The sequence below is a fragment of the Brassica oleracea genome, chromosome C2 (assembly GCF_000695525.1).
Source record: "Brassica oleracea var. oleracea cultivar TO1000 chromosome C2, BOL, whole genome shotgun sequence".
NCBI classification, from domain to species: Eukaryota; Viridiplantae; Streptophyta; class Magnoliopsida; order Brassicales; family Brassicaceae; genus Brassica; species Brassica oleracea.
Window position 1 is genome coordinate 18,925,434 of NC_027749.1, and position 7,915 is coordinate 18,933,348.

Here is a 7,915-nt window from a genome sequence, read left to right on the forward strand (position 1 = left end):
TTCTACAAATATATATAGCAGTATAATTTGTATCTGTTGGAGATAAACATGAAAGTTAAGCCTAAGTTATTGAAGTTCCTAATAGAGATAAGATTAGGATAAAGATATGTTGTTTTACTAACGAGTTTAGGATAAATATATATATATATATATATAGTGTTGCATACCTTTGTGAGTTTTAGAAATTGTGTTTGAGAGAGAACTTAAGTTTTTAGATAGTTTCTTAAACATTAATAAATATAGTTCTTTATTTGAGTTCACATACAATCTTTGAGACTATCGACTATATAGTATCATACTGGGAATTAAAAGAATATGAAAGTTAAGGAAAAAAGGAAGACATAACTTCAACTAAAACATTCACAATATATTATATACATCTATAGCTGGGAGTGTCAATTCGGGCTGGTCCGGCTCGACCCAAACCCGCTACGTAAATATTTAAGCCTGGCCTGGTCCGGCGTGTAAATATTTTGGGCCTAGAATTCAGAGCCGAGCCATCTATCGGGCTTTTCGGGCGTTTCGAGATTTTTGAAAAATAATATTTCATTATCACTTCCATCGTTTTAATACATGTGAATTTTCATAAGAAAACAGTTTCATTTAAGAAAAATATAAAGTGAGTTTAAATTTTTTTTCCTTATCAAAAATGTTTTATTTTTTCGTATGCAAAAACATATTATAAATAAACCAAATTTAATAAAATTTAAATAATCAAATATCAATTAAAACTAAACATATAAGAAAACAAAATTTATGATAAACATGGTCAAACGTTTCATACTTTGTATTTTGAAATAAAAAAAGCATGTTGTACATGAAAGAAGAAGGTACATTTGCAAAATTTAAAATGTAACACTTGTAATGATGAAACAATAAAGTGTATTAACAACTTTTATATTTGCTTTATTACAGTTTGGATAAAAATATTAAAATAATATGTCAATACTAATAATGGTTTCGATTACAGGAACGATAATATTTAAACTAAAATATAAAATTTTGGGTTTTCGAACCGGTCCTACCCCAAACGGGCTTAGGCTCAAAATACCCAAAACCCAAATGGGCTTAGTCCGAAATGCCCATTTTTTAGGCTTATAAAACTAAGCCCAAATCCGGTAATTTTTAGGGTTGAGCGGCCTCGGGCTACGGGCTTCGGCCCTAATTGACATGTCTATCTATCACTCGTATTATTTATTAATAAATAAAAATATATTGGGTTACCGGTTTGGTAACCATTTAGATTGAGTAAACATCAACCAATTGGGTTATGTATAGAACAAAATTTGGTTTGCGTCGGTTTAACTTTGATTAGTTCGGTTCGGCTTTTTTGTCCATCCTCGTGAGTCATTAACCCAAGCGTGAAGCATTGATACTACTAGCGTCTAGTTACTAAGCATGCTTCATTTATTTCTGGCTAAAATACAAGTGGAAGTTTGAAAATCGAACGTAGAAGATTAGTATCCACATTAACACAACTGGAGTTAAGACAATCTCATCTTTATGTTTAATGATTCTTCTTATTCTATTATTCTATCCAGTTCATCTTATTTAGAAGAACAGAAGATAGTAGCTGTCAGGGGCGAAGCCACTTAGTGGATAGGGGGTGCACAGGCACCCATAATTTTTTGATAAATTAGTGTAATCGTTAAAGAATTTTGAGCGTGCACCCATTATAATATATGATTATGCACCCATTAACATTTACATTTAGTCCAAAGGTAAATAAGAAAGAAAGAAAATCTAGTTTAGCCCATTAAAAATTAAAATTGCTCTGAAGCCCAACTATATTATTGTCTTTACTTTTTAGTAAAAACACTAACTATTCGTTCAATTTTTTTAATCGCTTACTTCTTCTAAAACCTGCAAGTACAAACCATCAATTCGACAGAATTTTCTTCTATTGTCTACCATACAAAACTGGTAACTAATTTAATTTTTTTTGTTATTGTTTTGAGTTCTTCCAACAATTATTTAAATATCATATAGATTTTTGTTTCAGTCGTAAAAGTCCAAAAGTCATAGAAAGTGGTTTTACTCTTGACGACTGGGTTAATGCCTTGATGTTTTGCAGGTTTTACATAGTTGTAATGTATATTATTATATAGGTTTCAAAAATCATGTTTTTATATTCCACGGTGGATTTATATTATGTTTTCAGTTTTGATTAGATTTTTCTCATCGATGAAAACTAGTTTGTTACTTAATCAACTTTGATGTTATTTATTTACTAAATGTAATTTATATTTATACATTTTTATATTTTGTAGTTAATCAATGGAACAGTACTACAAAAAAGCATCAGTTTCACCATCTGATAATACCTCACCATCTGATAATATCGACGATTTACCATGGGATCCTGCTAAAAGAAAAAGTATCAAGGACTATCACGCAAACCAAGTAGACGAGGTAAGACACAAATACCTTAGGTCCGTGTCAACCATTTGGTCATAACTTTGAAAAGAAACTCATAAGTGCTAAAATGAGACAATTCAATCCAGCTTGGTTTGAATTGTATGGGAATTGGCTAGAGTATAGTGTATCGGAGGAAAAGGCTTATTGTTTGTGTTGCTACTTGTTTAGAGACGATGGATCATCTGGTTTTGTGAAAGATGGATTCTCGAGTTGGAATAAGCCTGACATGTTATCTTTTCATGTTGGAGACTTTAACAGCTCTCACAATAATGCTGTCAAGAAATGTGATGATTCGATGAATCAAGGTCAATCCATAGTACATGCTCTGTATAAGAAGACTAATGCCATGAAAAATGAGTATCGTATCAGGCTAAATGCTTCGATTGATGTTTCTAGATACTTATTGCGACAAGGATTAGCTTTTCGGGCCCACAGAGAAGGAGAAGAGTCTTCTAACAAAGGAAACTTTTTAGAACTTTTGAAATACACAGCTGATCACAATGATGTTATAAAAAAGTTGTTTTGGAGAATGCTCCATAAAATAACAAGATGGTTTCTTCAGAGATTCAAAAGGATATTGTGAACACTTTTGCAGAAGAAGTAGTGAATTCAGTTATAGAAGAAATTGATAATGGAGTGTTTGGTCTATTAGTAGATGAATCTGCTGATGTGTCTGACAAAGAACAAATGGGTGTTGTTTTGGAGAAGAGGAGATGCTATTTTTCTATTTTTGTATATACATAAAACGTTTTGGAGAAAACAGTAGATAGGACCAACGTTCATGAACTTCATGTAACCTAAGCTGCTTTAAATTGGAGACACTGTGGTTGTACTAATTCTAACTCCTTATTATCTCATAAAGCTGAAAAAATCCTACAAGTTATTGGTAAGAAATTATGTGTAAGAAGGAGAAGACGAATCCTTTTTCTCTTGCTCTTACTTTCTGTATGTATCCAAGGGAACAGAACTGTGAGAAGTGCATCCTGAAATCGCTGTATTTAAGTTGTTGCAATTTTTTTTTTGTCTCCCAAGCCAAATATACTGACATATAGTCTCATGGTACATAAATGTTTTTAATCGATAACAAGATTTTGATCCGCGTTTTCAAAAACGCAGATTTGGTTTTGAATAAAAAAGTTAGATGATATTTAGTACTATCTTAAAATTTTTGATCTACATATTTATGCTAAAAATGATATTCAGTGTTTTCATATCCGATCCGGATCCGCGGTTGAACCGGTAAACCCGGTGATCGGTATATAATCCGGTTCACATTTAATGAAAATTTGATAGTTAAAAATCTAATAAACCCCGATAAAATCTAAAATATTAGCATTAATCTATGACTTAACCATGGTTGACCATTAAAAACCAAGAGAAAACTAATAATATTTTTAAAATTAAAATTTATATACTTTTAAACTGTACATAAAATTGAAAAAAATATTAGATTACAATAATTTGTGTAATTTGATAAATTCATTTACTATCCAAAAAATGATATTAGAAAAACCAAAATTTATTTATATGATGACAATATACGTTTATAGATGTCGGAAATATTTCAAAATATAATTTATCAAATATTGCATTAAATGAAATCAGATATGGAAGATTTTAATTAATTCATAGCTGAATGAGATATTTGTCTTCTTTAAATCTTACCTTTTTTTTAACACTAAAATATACTTGTATTAAACAACCAACATTACACATGGAGGAATACATCATCGGATAAACCAAAGCCGGACTAAATCCAGAATTTACGCCGGCAGAACAACAAGTTCTCCGGAACCAAAGCCCAAACAAGGGAAGCATATTAACACCAACTTGAACTACAAACATGATGATAATGAAGGTGAAACCAAAAAATAAGATTAAGAGCCAGCAACATAGGCGAAGAGTAAGAAATGCTTCTAAGTAACATAACGCAAATACTCCAAGCGGTTCTTTGAAGAAGAGACGACAAACCAGACACCTCCCATAGTGAATAAGCGCATGCAAATAGAAACTGAGAACCTAAGCTTCAAGACCGGAGAACCAGAACGCTTCGTTCTATACCGTTCAAACCGGATACAGCGCAGTCGAGACTACAACGAGAACACGACTAGGAAACGCCAATAGAGAAGTAATGAAGGATGAGGACTCGATCATACCTCTGGAGTGAAGTCAGGGAGCGAAACCGCAACACTTTCACCAAAGTCAGACTTGATAAACAAGCCAGAGCTAGGATCGAGACGAAGAGAAACCAAAGACACCAACAGTAGAGATAAAGCGCATGCAACTTAGAAAACACATCATCAAGCCGTTGATCTTGCGAATCCGGGGCTCCAATCTGGAAACAAGCTAAGTCTAAACAGATCTGAAGCTTTAGCTTAACACCTCCAAAATCAAACATGCAAGCAAACCGAAGGAACATCACATAGAAAATAAAGACTAAACCCGACTCCAGCCCTGTGGAAGCGGCCGGAGTCGGCCAGAGTCGGTGAGCGACGAAGAACAGATGAAAAAGTTTTTTTTAGATAGAAGATGGAGAGTCTAGAGAGAGAACTAAAAAAAAGTTCTTTAAATCTTACCTTATTTAAGCTATATTTAAAGGTATATAGTTGGTAATATTATATGTTACGTAAAATTGTATAAGATATAGCTTTTAAAAAGTATTCTACCTAGGATCAAATTGGGTCCATATGTTGTGCTTCTGTTTTAATAGTATTGATACATTTTTAATCCAACTAAAATTTTATTATTCTCGTTATAACCTTAATTCGTTACACTATTAGTTTAATGTAAAACAACTTACAACTCAAAATTAAACAAAATTAAAAATACATAAATAAAATTTATATGAAAATCTATTTATGACTTGTTATTTTTTAGTTTTAATCATATCTCAACAAATAGTGAACAAAAAAAATCATATCTCATAAAACAAAAACTAACAAAAATAAAAAATGATTTTCAAAAGACTTTTTATTTTCTGGTTATCAAACTCAGAAAAATTAATAGCAAAAAGCCATTTTAAAAGTTAATATGTAATCAAAATACCTTTTAAAAATCAGTCAGGAAATAAAGAATTGATAGTCAAAAGAATGTAATTGTACAAATGAAGGTTATTTCGAACTCTTAACTATCCCTAAACTCTCTGAAAGCAGAAAGACCTGAAGACACTCAGATCCATAACAGTTGATGGTAAGTGGTAAATATCGTAGCAAGTAGGTCTGGGATTGATCGGATATCCAGAGTATTTTAGAATATCTGAATTTGGATTCGGATCTCTCGGATCCGTAAAATTGCTATTCGGATCCGGATTTAGCCCTCTCGATATCTGGAATTAGGATATCCAGACTAAAATATGAATATTCGCAGATATCCGAATCCATTTTTAAAAAAAATTAAAATAAAAATTAAAAAACTAACTAATTAACTATTTATTTAGTCTATTTAAAATTATGTTTTTTAGAAAAAAATAAAAGATCATTGAAAGTTAATAAAATCAAAAATTTAGTTATTTTATATAAAATTATATATAATATACATATATAAATATAAGTATATTTAAATATTTTAAAAATATGTAATGAGCCCGGATCTAGATCCGGATAACCCGATATGTATTCGGATTGGCCGAATCCGTAAAATTACTATCAGGATCTGGTCTCCAGATATCCATTTTTTCGGAACTGTTAGCGGACAACAGATATCATATATTAAGTCCTAGACCTAGCAAGTAGAATAGAATTGGAAGATTATATTTGTCATGTTCTTGAATATTACAAACGAACAAGGGAATTTTTCTTTAATAGAACAAATTTGTTGAAACAATAGAATTCGAGTGATAACCAATATTATTAAAACAGAATCATCTTTAATATGTGTCTCTACTCCTATCTGGAATATTACTTTCTATGCTACTGGCCCTACCTTTAAAAAAAAACAACTTTTACATAATTCTATAAGCCATAGATCATCATCTATCAATGAAGCAGTTATGGTGAACTCCATTTAAAAAAAAACAATTACGGTGAGCTCCATTTAAAAAAAATTAGTTTTATGTAATTTTCTTTTTCACAATCTATCTATCCTCTGTATACTAAATAACAAGTCAGTCAACCAATCAGATTTTGCCACATAATTAAAAAATAAAACTAATTTAAATTAAGGAAAACAGATAAAATGACGTCAATTAGTTACTAGACAAAATCAAAAAAGAAAAAAATCACTCCACTTTGCCATCGGTTATTCTTTCTACAAATCCACGATCACCACTACTAACTACCTATATTTTACTATTTATTAGATATTTGTACGATGTAATTCTATTACTGCATATTTCAAAAGTTCTTCTTCTTTTTTTTTGTAACCGAAGATCTCTCTTTTCTTCTTCAGTCTTTTTTTTTATGCTTGACTGTAGCAAAAAATCCATTCAAACTTATGACTTGCGTTTATTCATGCAGTATTTATTTTTTTCCTCCTCAATTTTAAGCTCTTTAATTCTTTTTACATGATTCAGGGTTAAGGTTGAAGATGAGTCTTAAGTATACTCCTATTTCAAAACTCAATTTTTCAAAAGAAAAAGATCAGTGAGTATGTAGTAATCTATTATATACAAATTTATTCGACTGTTTTACAAATCTGTTTATGAGTATTATATACAAAGTGACAATTTTATGCATGTTTTCTTTTTTTATCTTTGAAGTTCCAAGTTGTGTTGACGACGGTAGAGGAAGAGGAAAGCGAAAAAAATCCTAAAATGTAAGTTCAAACAAAATATCCTAAATGCATATTCTTTTAAAAAAATAGTTTGCCATTTATCTTTCTACTGCATTGATATACTAATTTTTTCAATAAAAGTTTAATGGTTTTCATAATTTATTGTTGGTTCACTGTTTATTATATCTAAAATAATTAGATTGATATTTAAAAGAAGACTTATATATAAAAAATAGAAATAAAATTGAATGAATGAAATGTCAAATTTTTTTAAACTATATTTAAATGCTTTATAAAAATTATTATCTCTATTCGAAAAAATTAAAATAAGTGTTTTAACCCTTATAAGTTCTAACTGTTGTTTGGATGCAACACTTCTAATTATAGGTGTCCATTTTATCCAGCTCTAGAATGTGACCAGAATAATGTTTAGCTTTGATCAAATAAAATGTTAGAATTTATAAACAAGATTATTTAAATGCAAGCAAAAACTGATCCGTGCTTAGTACGGGGTGATAATACTAGTCTATCTATTATATAATAGGAGAGTTTCTCTCCTCCCTGAAGCGACACGTTGACAGGTACGTGAGAGCCACTTTAAAATCTATACTAATAAAAGGGATCTTTTGAGGCTCCATAGAGCGTCCACATCAGCGACAAAAAATTCTCCCAAAATATGATATGTGACATTATTATTTAAAAAATAGAAAATAAATAATAAGTAAATTTGAAATATAAAGAAAAAAAATATATAATAAGTAAATAAACAATATAAGAAATAGAAACA